Consider the following 18,208-nt stretch of genomic DNA (forward strand, 5'->3'; position numbering starts at 1 on the left):
AAATAGAGTCAGAAAGCCAGACAATAGCAGAGCACAACAGGAAGAAGAAAGACTTCCTCTTCTTGCCAGGCAAGAAGTCAGCCAATGAATGACTGTCACAACTCAGCCAATGAACAGCCACTATACTTTGAGCCCTCAATTCCTCCGATGTACTCATTGTTTACTACAGCCCGCCCAACTTCTGTTTCCCACTGTTTGAAAGCATTCTCTCCTTGCTGTGTGGAGATTTGCACCGTGGTTCCCCACGACTGTAGACCCTGAATTGCAATTCTTTGTTGATCCCCAATAAACCCGTTTTTGCTGAAGAAATATCTGGCAGTCTATTTGTTTTAGGTCAACATGTTTCAATGGTAGGAACAGGAACAGGGCACAGTCCCTTGGCATTTTCGTCTTTGACCAGCCAGTCCAAACTCAGATAGAACTTTGCATTATTATATAGTGTTTACATTTTATTTGAATTCTTATGTAACTTCTATCCAGGGCCACCCAAAGATCTTTATGCTTTGCTTCCTTGAAGTTTTCTGTCTCACATCTTTGAGAATTGTTGAGTGTCTTCCTGGGGCCAAAAAATACCATATATGTAGAAAGTGTCAAAGGAATTGAAAGAATGCATGAAATGGTTTTTATCTTTCTAGGAACAATATTTCTGTTAAACAAAAAAAAAGAGAGGGGGAAGGAGGGCTTAAAATCCAAAGCAACAAAATATTAAATAGTTTAAAATACTGTCAATAATGCAAAAGCCTTAGTATTCAGTCTTTTTCGCAGTCCCAATATGTATCCTATAAAGAGGATTTCAGAACATTGAGACTGCAATATGTTTCATAGTCAGTGTGGTTTGAGTGATAAGGCTCATTTCTCTCCTCTTCAACTTTTCTAATGTCTATACTATGCCTTCATTCTGTCTTTTCTGCCTGTATGTCTACATTTAACTCTTTACCTCCAAATAAAGAATGCTGCCCCTGATTGTAACCATATAAGAACAGTTCCTTTCTTTAAATTGTAGTTTCATTGATGAGATAAAATGATATCTGTTAGCGTTTTTTTTTAAAGTACTGTGAATAAATCACTTCGGAGCAATTATCTAGGAAATGGTCATCATTACTCCCCACCCAATCCCTTGGTGTTTCATACCCATGCCACATTCCCAGGTACTCTGGGTTCAGAAAGAAGCAGCTGCCTGAGCATCATGTGAGGACATCCATCTGTGGCACCAGACAGAAGGAATGGATACATGGGAATCCATTAGGAAGAAAGAGCTTTCAGTTCTTTCTGGATGAATTGATAGGAGAGGCTAGAGAGAGGGGAAAGAGTCCAACTTAATCAGAGGTTTCAAGCTGGGTAATAAAGAGAATCACGACACCACCAGCAGAAATAGAAAAGACAAGAACTGGTTTTGAGAGCAAAATGATGCATTTTCTTTGAGGTAGAATTTTAAAACTGATGCCTGGATGTTCAAATAGAAATGTCTAGCAGATAACTGCAGATACAATATTGCAGCTAAAGAGAGGGGGCAGGCCCAGAGAAGGTGATTTGATCATTTTCATTTATGCAGTGGTTATGGCATTATGATGAATGAAACACCTCAAGAGAAGGAGCGAAGAAAGACGAGCAGAGCATATGGATGGACATTTAAGGTATGAAGAAGAAGAGAAGCCAGTGAAAGGGACAAGAGAACAGAGATCAAAGAAACTGGATAAGAACTATACTGACTCAGAGTGATAGAGGTCAAGGGAGAAAGAAAATCAAGAAAGCAGGGATCCCCATTGCGTGAAACACAAGAAAAAAGACCAATGAGAATGGGAACCAAGAAAAAAAATTAGGTTTAGAAATTCAGAGGCTATTAATGAGCCAGATTTTAGGGTAATGAGGAAGTGGGCAAGACGGGTGATGGCACTGACCAATAGAAAGATGATATGCATCACATATATAATTTAAAATTTTGTAGTAGCCACATTTTTAAAAAGGTAAAAAGAAATAAATGAAATTAGTTTTAATAATATATCTTGTTTAACCCAATTTCAAAAATTAAATTGGAAAATTTCAATCTGTAGTTAATATAAAAATTATTGAGAATTTTACATTCTTTTTATCTTTTGCCATCTTCAAAATTTAGTGTGTATTTTACACGTTGCATCACATCTCAATTTGGTTGCTATATTTCAAGTGCTTAATAGCCACATATGAATAGTGGCTTCCTTATTGGACAACTCAGAGTCAGAGAATATAAATATGCCCCATGTAACACAGTGAAGACAGGAATGGGTTATGGAAGCCAGTAACCAAAATTGCAAGTGGGGATAAGGTATCCTAAATGGATTATCTGAACCTCAGATGAGAAGTGGGATGACAGTGGCCGATAAAGGTCCTAGAAATGACATTTGGGAGCTAGAAGCCCACCTCCGTCATGTTCAATACACTAGGAGGAGAATGAGAAATGAGGATGAGTTCACTGTAAGGGGGTTAAGGGGAAGGTAGTCCTATCAGGAGAGAGAGAGTCATATTTGAGTTATGTTGAAGGGAATATTTGATTATGAGGAACAGCAGTGTGGAAATAAAGATCAGCCAAATTAAGACAAGCAAAGGCTATTATTCAGAGCTTGCTATAGAAAAGGAGTTAGCCACTGCTACTTGCATTTTGGCTGAGACTCAAAGCAGGCAAAGGAGTGGGGAAAGCTTTGTAGTAGAAAAAGGCGAAGGCTTCAGGTATGCCTTGAATGGAGGCTGTTGGCATGGGGAGGTTGTAGGCTGGCTAACTAGAAATGGGGCATCCTATGTGATTCGTTAGAGGTACATATTTGGCTTTTTCTGGTTGGTCCTAAATTGGAATTAGGGGCAAAAATTAGGGAAGCTATCAATTATTAATCAAGTTCTGGGCATTCTGGGCAGAGTGTAACAGGGGTTAGTGTTTGGTTGTGGTTTTTTTGTTTTTTTGCTTTTTACTAGTTACAGCCCCTGACTTCATACCAGTCTGATTTATAGCAAACTGGCTTCCTGGGCTGCTTACTATAGATAATGAGTCAGTTTCCTGGGCAGGTTGCTGCAAATTGTGGGTCAGAGATCTATTCATATATATGGTCTGGCCATCATCCATTTGTATATTCAGTCTCTCAGTAGCCTTGCTTCTGTTACTCATTGTAAGACTGTACTTTTGAATTTAGTGTAGCTCAGGAAAGTCACATGTTAGAAGTCAAAAGACCTGAGTCATAATCTCCATTCTTTCACAATTAGTAGTGTGACCCCAAACTCATCATTAACCTTTCTGTACCTCAAATTTTCTCATCCAAAACTGAAGAGAAATCAAAAGTTTTCAGCTGCAGAAAATACAAAAGGAAGGCAGAAAGCAAAAAGGAAGGAAGACGCCAACCACAGAGCAGAGAAAACTAACAATGCTTCAATATAAATTAAATATAATTAAACAAGAAATTGTAGATATAAAAAATATTAAAACTGAGTCTAGAAATGAACAAGGAACAGAGAAATGTGAAGTCATAGTTAGCCAAACAATGAGAAAAATTGGGGAAAAAAAAGTATGTCAACAATTAAAACTAAATTACAAGATGTCTACGCACCAACACAGGCAATAGGTGAGAATCAAAGAATGGCATCTGAAACTCATAAACAAAACAGAAGCTTAAGTAAGAAAAAGTGGTACTAAGAGCATTATATAAAGAAAATTATTAGAATTAGTATAAAGGTAACCACTGGAATAAAAATACAAACCTTCCTACGTACCAAAAGCAATATAGAGAAAGAACAAAGAAAACATAATATAATGTGAATGTCAGAGACCAAAATTATCAATGACATTAACAAATTCAAACTCATATATTAAAAGAAAAAGTTACATTAGCTTACAGGGTAAAAACCAATGCTATACCATATATAAGAGAAATCCCTAAAAGTTATTCATAAAGTTTAAATATAAAGAGATGGGCAAAGGTACACACACACACACACAAAAAGCAAACAAAAACAAGGAAGTAGTTGTGATCTTAATATCTGACAAGCTAGAATTCAGTACCTTAAGCATTAAAAAAAGTGACAATAAAGGACATGTCATTATGTAAAAAAATATGAATATATAATAGTTTTGAATATTTACGCACCATATTTCATAGCAATCACTTTATAAAGCAGAAACTACAAGAGCTGTAAGGAGAAATAGCCAGAAGCACACAGTAATGCACAATTTTAATATATCACTCTTAGTCCAAGAGGAGTTGACAAAAAATAAAGATATAGAAGCCCTAAACAACATAAGCAATAAAGTATGTGAATATACATCAGACTTTGCATCCCAAATATTGATGCATTTTCTTTTCAAGAGCACATAAACATTCATGAAGATAGACAATATATTATGGTCCAAAGAAAATCTCAATGAGTTTAACAAAGTAGAATGATACAAAAATAATTCTCTCATATAAAAAATATAGAAATTAATAGCAAAATTAAAACATAAATAGGCCTTTCTATCTAAAGTTAAATAACTCTCTATTAGACAACTCTCAAGGCAAAGAGGAACTGAAATTTCAGAATTATTTGTAAAAATAATGGAAATGATGACACTATTTGTCAGTATTAACGAATGAAGATCAGAGAAAAAAATCATAGCCTAGAACAAACGTATGGACACCAAGGGGGGAAAGTGGAGGTGGTGGTGGTGGTGGGATGACTTGGGAGATTGGGATTAACGTATATACACTAATATGTATAAAATAGATAAGAATAAGAACCTTCTGTATAAAAAATAAATTCAATAAAATTCAAAATTTCAAAATAAATAAAATGTCCTTTTACATTAAAAAAAAATCATGGCCTTAAATGGTTATACAGAAAAAAATAAAAGGATGACAATAAATAAATAACCACTTGAATTAACAGAAAGACATTCCTTGTTCTTAAATAGGACTTATTTAATATCACAAAGATGTCAATTCTTCACAAATATATAAAAATTTTACTGGGGAGCAGTCAAAAGTAAACAGAAAAAGTGGGAATATTAAAAATAATGGCAAAAAGGGACTTCCCTGGTGGTCCAGTGGTTAAGACTTCACCTTCCAAGGCAGGGAGTGCGGGTTCAATCCCTGGTTGGGGAGCTAAGATCCCACATGCCTCGTGGCCAAAAAACCAAAACATAAAACAGAAGCAATATTGTAACAAATTCAATAAAGACTTTAAAAATGGTCCACCTCAAAAAAAATCTTTAAAAAACAAGGCAAAAATAATGAGTTATAAACAGAAAAAAAGCTTTAATTAAAAAGTTTAAATGTTGGTTTTTTGGAAATATAAGCAAAATACAGAATCCACTAGCTAATTAATCAAGCAAAAAAGAAACACAAATATACAAAATAAGAAATGACAAGTAAACAACCATAAAAACAGGATTTTTTTTAAAAAATCATGAGAGTTTACATGGTACAACTCTGCTAATAAATTGTAACACCTGGATGAAATATATACATTCAGAATATTAACCCTGTATATAAAATGTCAAACAAACTAATTTTCATAAAAGAAATAGAGACAGTTTTTCAAAACACTAGCCCACCAAAAGCACAAGGCCAAAATGGTTTCACGAGGGAATTCTAGCAAACCTTCAAAGATCAGATTATCCCAATGCTTCTATGTTCCAAAACACAGAGGGGAAAAATATCTGCCTATCCTCCTCCTAAATACCTTTTTAACTATGATCCATGCCCACTACCATTGCCTGAGCTCATAATCTTTTGCCTGGATGCTCCATTCCTTTTCCCTCTATTTTTTTCCTGCAATCTGATGCTGGAGTGTTACTTTTTTGAAAATGAAAATATGATCACAATTTTATTTACTTTCCCAACTTAAATGTACTGGTAATTGAAGTCATAGGTGTGAAAATTACAGTGGGGAAAATTCTGCTATCATCTTAAACATGCTCTGTCTAATAAATCTGATTATTGATATAGTTTTTGGGTATGTGGGGCTTAAGGGGCCTTTGGTATATCCAGGCTGTTTCTTTGGAAGACATTATGGAATTGAAAAGATAAGACAGCTGAAGATGGAATTCTAGATAATATATCAAAGGAAACTAAAGAAAAGTTGAGGGTGTAAGACAGATCTTCCCAGTGATTTTGTGGGGTAGTCAGGTAAGTAACCATCTTCATTTTGAGAACCTTGTCTCAGGATATTTAGTCAAGGTCATATAACTAGCATATGATGTAGCCAGGACTAAAGCCCAGATTACCACCGTAGCCAGCAGTCTGCACACACTGCCTTTCTTCATCTAATAGTCCTCAGCAAGTCTGTCCTTTGAAATGTAAAGGCTTCTTATACTGCCTAGTGTCGATAGCTCACTTCTCTTAAATTTTATTCTCCTTAAAAGCAGGAACCATATTTTATTGTACCCTTTAATCAACAAGGGTGCCCAGCACAGTGAAGCACTAATTCATGCTATAGAACTCTTGGGTATTATTAACTATTATTATAACACATTTTCTTAAATCTATTAGATTTCTGTGGAGACTGATACATACTTTTAAAGCAGTTGTGCTGTTGAAAATGTCAAACAATAATCAGTATTGAGGCTGCAAAGAACAAAGAGCTTTGGAGTCTTAAGAATTGCAATTTGGAGACACAGATTCGGATGAAACCGAAAGACTGCTCCGAAGAAGAGAATCAGTCAGGAGTTTAAAAAGACAAAAGTCACAAGGCTGTTAGCTTGCAAGAGAATTTTGATTGACTCTGATGCAAGTCAGGGGATATTTGTGCTTAAGGAATCATGAGTTGTTTTAGGGTAAGGATTCAATAAGCAGATAGGTTGTCACAAGTTGTTTTAGGGTACATGACGGATAAGTATCTTGAGTAGGACAATAAGTGTTCAAAAGGTGAGATTCCATCTGGGCTGAGATGCACATAAGTCACACTTCCTCAATGGTCTCCCAGCTCCATTTTAGAAAGCTCTCTTAGCAATACTGACTCCATTTTGATTTTCCTTTCACAAAAGAGATTGAGAGGAAATGTGTTACACGTAAAACGTTGTACACATAGCAACCTTATGGCTTAGATTTTTTTTCCTTAGGTCGGGGCAATTTCAAATATTTTGTTCCATTATCACCATAAACAGATGTTATAGTTTGAAAACATATAGCAACCATATACTTATTATTAGTTTGAACTGCTGTCCAGTGTAAAAATTGTGCTGTAAGTAGAGAGTCAGGAAAACCTAGATGAGGTGGAAAGTATCTTGATTGACTTAGTAAAGTGTTCTCAACTTAAAGTATAAATAATATTTTGCTTCATCTTGACTACTGAATATACTCCATACCCTCAGGTTAATACTGAATATCTACCTGCTATAACTCTATTATGTATATTCAGTATGGTTAATTCTTTTAACACTTTATCACTAAAAAAGCTCATCAGTGCTCATCATTCAGACTAACTGAAGAAAAGGCTAACGTGGTAAAAAGTTTAAAAGATAAATTACATTAAAGTAAACTTACTACTTAAAATACATGCAGTAATTATATGATACCTAGTTGAGAAATTACTTCAATGAATAATTTGAAATTGGCATATTTACAGCTATGTCCTTCTGAAGTATATAAAGACCCATGGAAGGTTTGTTCTCCTGAGTAGTTTTTAACATAAACCTGTTAGTTTTATTAATATTGTTAATTTTCTCAGGAAACCCTTTTTACATAGATGGTACAAAAAAAATTAAAGCAAATAATCACAGGATATAAATTCAATGAATGCAAATGAATGCTTTACTTGCATATAGATTGCTGTCATTTAATTTGGTGTGCATTTCTAGATTATTTCTTTATTCATTTATTCACAGAAATTCAAGTAGCCCTCTTTTTAGACCTGCAGAAGTGAAAATGTAAGTTTGTGAGAGCATTGTGATGTTTACTTAGAGCTACTATGGATAACAAAGAAGAATCCCACCATGGTTGCACTAAAAGGTAGTTTCTGGGAGTGACAGACTGGAAGAGAATCCAAAATCTTAAAGTAAGTCCTAGCTCATATAGATGCCAACAGGCCTCAGTTCCCTTTACCAAAGACTTTCTTTAATGCATTGCAAAAAGTCTAAAGCCTTGCTGTGATATTCAATTGAGCATTCACCACCAAGCAATAAATTATTCAAATGGCAAGTCTGATTATGTCTTTTAAAACTACCTCATTTTCCTCTATTTTGAAGACCAAATGGAGTATGTATCACTCAGGTTCTGGCAGAAAGAGATGGCTCTGGATTAGCCTCAAACTGGATAACTGAGGAGAATTTAATAGAGAGACTACAAAAGTATGGGAAGGTTACAGGAAATCAATTAAGCATAATGCTTTAATCCAGGACTAGCATTTGTAGGGAGGTACTACTCCCCTACATCAGATGGTGTGAAGGGAGAAAAAAGCTACTCAAACCTGGAGAGAGAAGGACACTTGACAGGATCTACAGCCTCTGCAAGAAGGACCAGCCAACCTATTCGTATCTACCAGTGAGAGCCCCTAGGAATAAACGGGGAATAATTGCCCTGACTTCAGTCTCCAGAGAGACTTCCATTGGCTGAACACAACCAGAAACCAGAGGGCAACAGAACTCTTTGATGCAATTCAGATAGGTTAGTCCCCTGGGGCACAGAGAGGGTAGAGAAGAGTAGAGAGTGAATTTGGAGGGCAAATGGAAAATATCCAATATAGTACTCTTTTGGAGGTAATATAAAATCTAACTCAAGGGTATCTAAGCAAACAAGAGTATTTATTGACATAAGTATCTGAAAACTATAGAGGTGGCTTTATCTTCAGGCCCAGCTTCACCCAGCATTTCAAAGGATGTCATTGGGATTCAGCATCTTTCCATCTCTCAGCTCTGTTCTCTTATGTGTAGACTTTATTCGAAGTGTCAAGATAACTGATAGCAGTTTCAGGTTGAAGTCCAGAAAAAATACTAAAAGAATAATAAAATAAAATAAAAATAATAAAGTAAAAAACACAAGGTCCTTTCAACAGTTTAATCAGAGTTCCTGGGCTTAACTCTCAGTGGACTAAATCAAGTCACCTGCCCATTCCTAAACCAATCAATTTAATCAGAGGAATGAAACGTGATGATTGGCCTGTACTGAATCACATGCCTATTCTTAGACTCAGTTGTTTAGGCCACACAAAGCCCAAGGACAGAGGGTGGGGAAAAAGTGGGTACTGTTACCAAAATTAGGAAAAATGGATGTTAGGCAGCCAAAAGAAAACAAATGACCACTGAGGCCTATTTGGTAATCTAATTCACTTCTCAGCTCTAATTATCATGATGTTCAGGAATATATGAATCTACCAGTTTAGGCTGACCACGTAGCATTAGAAAAATATGGTAAAAACTTCCACCTTTCTTCCAATTTCCACATTTTATGCCAATGAAGCCATGACACACTTATTCATATATATATATTTATATGAACATATATGTAGATACTGCTATCTATGTATGTATATAAAACTTCTCATCTTGCAATAATTTGATTTGTTGTGCTATTAAACGTAAATATAAATATATTAGCTTTCTAGATCTATAAGTAGTGTGCCCGACATAAGCATTCTCTTTAGGTCACCAATTCTTGAAAAAAAGGGAGACATTTCTTTTTTAGTTGTTAGTGTCACTTCTTTCCAAACTATTGGCATAGAAGGATGAATTAATGAGTCAATATGGTGTTTGGTTTTTTTTTTAATTTATTTGTTTATTTATTTTTGGCTGCATTGGGTCTTCGTTGCTGCATGAAGGCTTTCTCCAGTTGCACCAAGCAGGAGCTACTCTTCATTGCGGAGCAAGGGCTCCTCACTGCAGTGGCTTCTCTTGTTGTGGAGCACAGGCTCTAGGCACATGGGCTTCAGTAGTTGTGGCGCACAGGCTTAGTTGCTCCGCGGCATGTGGGATCTACCAGGACCGGGGCTCAAACCTGTGTCCCCTGCACTGGCAGGCGGATTCTTAACCACTGTGCCACCAGGGAAGTTCCAATTTGGTGTTAATAATGATAAAATTATACTTTGGGGTATTTTTCTTTGAAAAGGAAGTACTTTTATTTTCAAACATAAATCACACTATCACAGAAATTTAAAGCTGGAAAGGCCTGGATTATTTTAGAAGCTGAGAACCAACAAAGTTCAAGTGACCTAAAAACTAGATAACATTTTAAAATCAAATCTTGAAGAAATGAAAGTCTATGTCCCAGGGAAATTATAGTATGATGAGGTAATATTAGTAGAGCTTCTATATTTTAGCCAGGGACACTACATGAACGTGCAATCCACAGTAAATTTAACCATGTGAGTGGCAAGGGACTACTAAGGCTGAGCCTAGATGTATATTCCTCTTAAATCATCCTGTTTTAAGGAAGAAAAGCTTTAACCAGGTAGACACAGGATTTAGTTCTTTCAGATCACATTTATAGGGTAAATGGAGTTTTTTTTTTATTGCAGCTGTGTATTTGCTGATAAGACAAAGCGAAGAATGCAAGTACTTAATCATCACATCTCGAAAATGATACAGAAAATCATCTATTTTTAGCTTTCTACTGTGCCCTTTTACCTTTCCTCTCAATAATGTACCTACATATTAGTTTTTAAATTGCTTATCTACACAAAGCACATTAACTTTTCATAGGTTTATAGGCTGGCTTCACATTTATTCCTCTACAGAAATGAGCACATCTCTAAAATTATCCAGTGACAAATCTAAAGCTAGATGATTAGAAAAGCAACTGGGGAGCAGGAAATCATTTTTTTAGCCTGCTTGACAAAAAACTAAGATGTACCAAAATGAAAACTCATTCCTATTTAAGATTACTTTCCCTTTGTCCTCTTCCTCTACCCTGGCTGTTGCTGAGCTGGGGAACTTAAATATGCCACTATGACATCTGGGTAGAAGGGTTATCCACTTTGTATTTTAATTGGTCTCATTTTTGGAAACTGGTATCCTTGGAGATCATGTTTCACCATTGTGTTGTTGATAATCCATTGGGATGTGGCAGCATCCTCTTCTTATCTTCTCCCATCTCCCTGGGATTCTTCTCACCCAGGCTGAAAGACTGGTAAACCTCCTGCAAGTCTGCTGAGTGTTTCTATCTCACCTATATTCTGGGCCCTTTCTTTCTTGTGGACACAGAGAAATTCACTGTTTTTTCATATACCTCTTGGACCACAAAGGTTCTATGGCTGTCAGCAGGCACTTGCTGTGCCATACCGTCTCTTCAGAATTCTCTGTTCCATTGCTCTCCAGTTGTCATAGTGTGGTGAACCTCAGCAAACCTACCAAAGTCCCAGAAAGAAAGGGTGATTCATAGAGAGTAAACCCATCAGAGGAAGACAGGGAGAAGGATTTACCACCATTCTCTCCTCTCCCTATACTTGCCCCAGAATTCATTCCAAGGGAATTCATTTCATTTACATAGAAAATGACAAAGCTCCCTTTTCTTGCCTCTATCTCCATTACCATTACAAATCTTTATATATATTTATAATAACTGCTTTGAGCGTCCTTGTCTGTTAATTCCATCATCTCTGTTATTTCTTGGTCTGGTTCTATCGATGGATTTTTTCACCTGGCTACGGCTCACATTTTCATGATTTTCCACATGTCTAGCAATTTTTGATGAATGTTGAATATGATGAATTTTATTGTTGAGTGATTTTTGTGTTTCATTAAAGGGAATTGAGTTTTGTTCTGGTAGGCAATTAATTTACAGGCATACCTTGTTTTACTGCATTTCACTTTATTGTGCTTCACAGATACTATGGTTTGTTACAACTCTGCATTGTCAGATGATGGGAAGCATTTTTTCAGCAATAAAGCCTTTTTTTTTTTTTTTTTTTTGCGGTACGCGGACCTCTCATGGTTGTGGCCTCTCCCGTTGCGGAGCACAGGCTCCGGACGCGCAGGCTCAGCGGCCATGGCTCACGGGCCCAGCCGCTCTGTGTAATGTGGGATCTTCCCGCACCGGGGCACGAACCCGTGTCCCCTGCATCGGCAGGCGGACTCTCAACCACTGCACCACCAGGGAAGCCCAATAAAGCATTTTTTAATTAAGGTATGTACGTGGTTTTTTAAGATTTTTTTTAGATTTCACACTTAATAGACTGCCGTATAGTATAAACATAACTTTTACATGCACTGGGAAACCCCAAAATGCATGTGATTCAATTTATTGTGATATTCACTTTAGTGCAGTGGTCTAGAATGGAATCCACAGTATCTCCGAGGTATGCCTGTACCTGAAGAGTAATATGATCATTTTGCAGCTTCTATTTCAACTTTATTAAGGTGGGTCTAGAACAGATTTTACTCTAGGGATAGTTTTAGCCCTTCTTCTTAGGAGTAAAACTAATGGTATAGCCCTTTGGGGATCTCTATTGAATTCCCTGAGTGTGAACAGGCCTTTCCACCCTAGTTGGTCAGAATTCAAACATCTCCAACGCTGTGAAACTCTGATGGATTTTCAGCTTACAGCTTCCCTATAGTTGTTCCCTCCCTGGTAGGCATTTATCTGGTCTTGCGGAGTCTCACCCCATATATGTACGGCTTAATATTCAAATACTCAAAGTGACATCCATGCAAATTTCTGGAGTTCTTACCCTGCTTAGCTCCCTTCTTTTTGGTCCTCTCCGCCATAAATTAACTTTCTTAAGCCTCTCTAACTCTGATATTTGCCCCCTCAGTTTAGCAAGGCTGCCATGTTTTGTCTGTGTTCTACCTCTATGCACCACTGTCTACGAAGTGCCTCCAGCCAGAAAACTGGGCAATTGTAGGGCTTATCTAGCTTGATTTCCTTCTCTCAGACACTGTAGTCTTGCACTGCCTGCTGTACAATGTCTGAAAACAGTTGTTTCATATATGTTTTCACGTTTTCTTTTTTTTAGTTCTTTATTGCATAAGCGTTAGTCTGGTACCAATTAATCAGTCATAGCTGTAATACAAGTCAAGGCTTTTGATTTTCTCCATTTATACTACTATTGACAATCCCTAATATAATGGATATCCTTCTATGTAGGTGTCAACTGAGAAGAGGATCACCATTTAATCATTTATACCAGGAAAAAAATCAATTAATAATTCATAAATCATACTATCAAAACATCTCAAATTTCTACAGGTATGTAAACTAGATTGTATAGTCAAATTTTATTACCACTGTAATGACTATAATTCAGATACTTCACATAGGGAGATCAGCTAGAAGATTTATTCATAAAAGAGGACAAAAGAGAAGTTACTGGAAGAGAAGAAGAAGATGGGAACTAAAAATGACTTCCTGGAGAACAAAGGAAAAGCAATTTCCTAGAGAACAAAGGAGAGATTAAGTTCTCTTCTTTTCTAATAAAATTGAAAAGTTTCAGAATTTAATAATACAGGAGTCTGCAGTCAATGACAGGATAGGGAACTGGTGTTTGCTCACTGCATGGCCTTGGGAGAATAAAATATAATCCATTGGAAGAGTGCAAGTAGAGGCCCAAGTGACAAAGATCTAAGAGGATTTTCATGGTTCCCTCAAAGACTGAAGATGTGATAAGTTTAGGCTAGCCTTAGAGAAGTGTATCACATGCCAAAGGTGAGTATGGGTCTTGCATGGAACTGAAATGAACACTTACGACAGAGTTTCAGGAAAACTGGGAGGGTATTCAACCTAAATGGGCAAGCATGCCAAAAAGTCTCACACATGAGCTCAAGGTTTGAAAAAAGACAAATAGGTAAACAGGCTGTAAATAATGAGATTGCCCAGAAAATTTCAGCATTGACATGCTATTAATCCATTTAGTAGCAATATTTCTTGTATAAAATGTATTTTTTAAATAATTTTATTTATTTATCTTTGGCTGTGTTGGGTCTTTGTTGCTGAGTGCGGGCTTTCTCTAGTTGTAGCGAGCGGGGGGCTACTCTTCGTTGTGGTGCACGGGCTTCTCATTGTGGTGGCTTCTCTTGTTGCAGAGCATGAGCTCTAGGCGTGCAGACTTCAGTAGTTGTGGCACGCGGGCTCAGTAGTTGTGGCTCGCGAGCTCTAGAGCACAGGCTCAGTATTTAAGGCACACGGGCTTAGTTGCTCCGCGACATGTGGGATCTTCCCGGACCTGGGCTCGAACCCGTGTCCCCTGCATTGGCTGATGGATTCTTAAAAACTGCGCCACCAGGGAAGCCCTAAAGATGTGACTGTGTTTCTGTTTTGTAATTTAGTGCACGTGTAGCCATTTTTAGATTCCACCTATAAGTGATATCTTATGATAAGTCTCTTTTTCTGTCTGACTTATGTCACTTAGAATGATAGTACCTAAGTCCACCCAAGTTGCTGCAACTGGCCTGATTTCATTGATTTCATGGCTGAGTAATATTCCATTGTACATAAGTACCACATCTTCTTTATCCATTTTTTCCTTCCAAGGACATCTAGGTTGTATCCAAGTCAAGGCTCTTGTAAACAGAGCAGCACTAAACGTTGGGGTACCTGTGTCCTGTCGATTTTTGGTTTTCCCAATATATATGCCCATGAATGGAAGTGCCGTATGCTCTGTAGCTCTGTTTTTTAGATTTTTGGAGAAACACAATACACTTCTCCAGAGTGGCCATTGGCAATTTACATTCCCAGCATCAGCATAACAGGGCTCCCTTTTCTCCATGCCCTGACCTCCATTTCTGGTTTTTACTCTTTGTGAGAATGGCCATTCTGACTGGTGGGACGTGATACCTCTTTGTAGTGTTGATTTGCATTGCCTGCCTGTGCGTCATTGGCGAAGTTCAGCTGCTTTTCATGTGCTTTAATGGCGAGTCCAATCTACCTCTTGAAATCCCTTTCCTGCAATTCTGCCTTGCTTACAAGTCCTTTTCGATGACATACCTCAAGACATTTTTCGTTGATAGGTATCATTTACAACCCTGCAGGTTTGTGAATTGTAGTGTCCCGAGCTCCATTTTTCAACTTGTTTTTTTGGGAACTGGCCACAAAACAGCATGTTTGCTTCAAGCCCTATTCTGGTTACGGGGGCAAGCTGAGCCCTTGGTCAATTCCTCTTCCTGATTGGAAATTAGAGTGGCACATGCCTGTCCAAACACCTAGGGCTTGTCTCTCATTGGTTACCCCCTTCTGCTTCATGCTCCGGACAAATTCCAAACTGTACGAAAAAGGATGTTGAAGGTGCTGACTTCCGCAAGTGGGGAGATTGTAAGGGAAGAGGCTGGAGGGGGGAACCCGACCACCCGGAGATGAGGAGATGAGGTGCCTTTTCCAAATTCTTCCCGATCAGATGGTGTACCATCCTCTAGGTGTCCCATGCATGTTTTAGCTGTAGGAAGGGTCCCCTGCACCTGGAGATTTGGGACCCAAGGAATGGGGACCAGGCAGTATTACTCTTAAGGGGCTGCATTTGCTGGCCCATCCTCACCAAGCCTCTCAGCCCCATGAGTGTCCAGCCTTAGGTCCCATCCAGCTGTGGGTCTAGATGTGGTCAGTCCAGGTTGCATCACAGCCCCTGAACGAATTCTGTAAGAATTTGTCTTTTTTTTCTTTTTTTTGTATTTTATTTTTATAACGGTGTGTAGCTGATTTTCAATGCTGTGTTTCTTGCTGCTGTACATCCACTTGATTCACTTACAGAGAGACATCAATAAATTCTTTTTCAGATTCTTACTACTCTTATTTTTTAAATAATTTTATTTATTATCTTTGGCCGTGTTGGGTCTTTGTTGCTGTGCACAAGCTTTCTCTAGTTGTGGCAAGCAGGGGCTACTCTTTGTTGTGGTGCACGGGCTTCTCATTGCAGTGGCTTCCCTTGTTGCAGAGCACGGGCTCTAGGCATGCGGGCTTCAATAGTTGTGGCTCGCAAGCTCTAGAGTGCAGGCTCAGTATTTGGGGTGCATGGGCTTAGTTGCTCTGTGGCACGTGGGATCTTCCTGGACCAGGGCACAAACCCGTGTCCCCTGCATTGGCTGGTGGATTCTTAACCACTGCGTCACCAGGGAAGCCCCATAAAATGTATTTTTGTTTAGTCATTTTTAATAAAACCTATCTTAAGAACACTTGCTCAAAATTCAACACTCTCTCTCTCCATGAACACTGGGAAAGGGGGCTATGTCAACTCAGACTATTCCATAAAATAAATTTCGTAGTAAATGGTATAAAAATTTCACCAATTCAGTTCTTATTCCACTAATTCCAAGGATCCTACAGATACTCGTTTGTTATATAGTTCAGGAAATGAGTTATCCTTAACTTGGCCAGAAATAAAAGCCAACGGCAAAGGCTTGGAAACATTTTAATTATACAGAGATAATCAACATAATGATATGTGTTATTGTAAAATTATACTATACTATTGTGAATTTTATTCTTCTCTAAATTTTAACAAGAGTACTAGTGCTTTTATTCTGTATAACTGATAAAAGCTATAGAAATAATTCACTTTTCTTTCATATCCAGAATTATAGAATTAAGGAAGATTCATCAGGATGAAAGCAAAATATCGGCAATAACCATTCATGCTACCTTTTTCAATTATGATGTTTCTGTGACTTGTTCACCACTGAATTCCCAGCACCTAGAGGTGCTTGGCACAAGTAGATATTCAGTAAACATTAGGTGAATGAATGAATGAATTACAACTCTTACATTCATACTAGTCACCATGATGCCAATAATGAATACAATAAATTAATTCAATACAAAAAATGAATACAATAAAATCTGGACCAACAGCTAATGAAAGGTCTAAGTGTCACAGAAAAATAACAACAAAAACAAAACCAAAAAACTTTCCTAACAGGATGATGCTTGGTTTTGTTTATTATTGCTGGGGAAGGGGTTGAAATATGGCCACAGAAATGGGCATAAGACAGTTAACAGTAAATCCTTAGCTTGTTACAATTAGGAGAGATGTTTTATAGCTTAAAAACGGAAGTCACCTGGGGTCAATGATTCATGCAAAAGGCAGAAAATTTTTTACTCAATGCTCAACATGGAAGTTATTTTGCAGAAATCACCAGGCTGGATAAGAAATCTCCTTATGTTCTAGATATTAGAAATAGTAAAATAAAAGCATTACTAGCTTAGATGTTTTGTTGATAAAGGCCCTTAACTGAAATTAAAGCAATTTCAAGCCAAAGGATAGTGAAATGTCTACAATTCATACTGTAACTCTGATATAAGTAAGACATAATGATTCAACTCAGAAAGACACTGGGTATGGACAAGTGTGGAACCCAGTAGTTTGAAAGATGCAGAATTTCTGTGTTTATTTTAACATATTTATTGGGAGTATAATTGCTTTATAATGTTGTGTTTCTGCTGTACAACAAACTGAATCAGCTATACGTATAAATATATGCCCATATCCCCTCTCTCTTGCATCTCCCTCCCACGCTCCCTATCCCACCCCTCTAGGTGGTCACAAAGCACCAAACTGATCTCCCTGTGCTATGTAGCTGCTTCCCACTAGCTATCTATTTTACATTTGGTAGTGTATATATGTCAATGCTACTCTCTCACTTCGTCCCAGCTCACTCTTCCCCATCACCATGTCCTCAAGTCCATTCTCTACGTCTGCATCTTTATTCCTATTCTGCCGCTAGGTTCATCAGAACCTCTTTTTTTTTTTTTTTTAGATTCCATATATATGTGTTAGCATATGGTATTTGTTTTTTCTTTCTGATTTACTTCACTCTGTATGACAGACTAGGTCGGTCCACCTCACTGCAAATAACTCAGTTTTGTTCCTTTTTATGGCTGAGTAATATTCCATTGTATATATGTACCACATCTTCTTTATCCATTCATCTGTCGATGGACACATAGGTTGCTTCCATGTCCTGGCTATTGTAAATAGTGCTGCAATGAACATTGTGGTACAAGACCCGTTCTGAATTATGGTTTTCTCAGGATATATGCCCAAGAGTGGGATTGCTGGGTTGTATGGTAGTTCTATTTTTAGTTTTTTAAGGAACCTCCTTACTATTCTCCATAGTGGCTGCATCAATTTACATTCCCACCAACAGTGAAAGAGGGTTCCCTTTTATCCACACCCTCTCCATTTATTGTTTGTAGATTTTTGGATGATGGCCACTCTGACTGGTGTGTGGTGATACCTCATTGTAGTTTTGATTTGCATTTCTCTAATGATTAGTGATGCTGAGCATCCTTTCATGTGGTTGTTGGCAACCTGTATATCTTCTTTGCAGAAATGTCTATTTAGATCTTCTGCCCAT

The 18,208-nt window shown here is 37.5% G+C and overlaps 1 long non-coding RNA gene across 9 annotated transcripts in view; it reads right to left on the bottom strand.

Annotated features, from left to right (window-relative positions):
- LOC137224941 (uncharacterized) overlaps positions 1-18,208 on the bottom strand; it is a 367,121-nt gene that overhangs the window by 337,430 nt on the left and 11,483 nt on the right. The window contains exon 3 of one of the 9 annotated variants that reach the window (XR_010943576.1): positions 8,717-8,926. The exons of the other annotated variants lie outside the window; for them this stretch is intronic. This is a non-coding gene — a long non-coding RNA (uncharacterized lncRNA). Of the gene's footprint in view, positions 1-8,716; positions 8,927-18,208 lie in introns of those variants that run through there. 9 annotated transcript variants of the gene reach the window in all.

Source organism: Pseudorca crassidens, chromosome 5 (assembly GCF_039906515.1).
Source record: "Pseudorca crassidens isolate mPseCra1 chromosome 5, mPseCra1.hap1, whole genome shotgun sequence".
Classification (NCBI taxonomy): Eukaryota; Metazoa; Chordata; class Mammalia; order Artiodactyla; family Delphinidae; genus Pseudorca; species Pseudorca crassidens.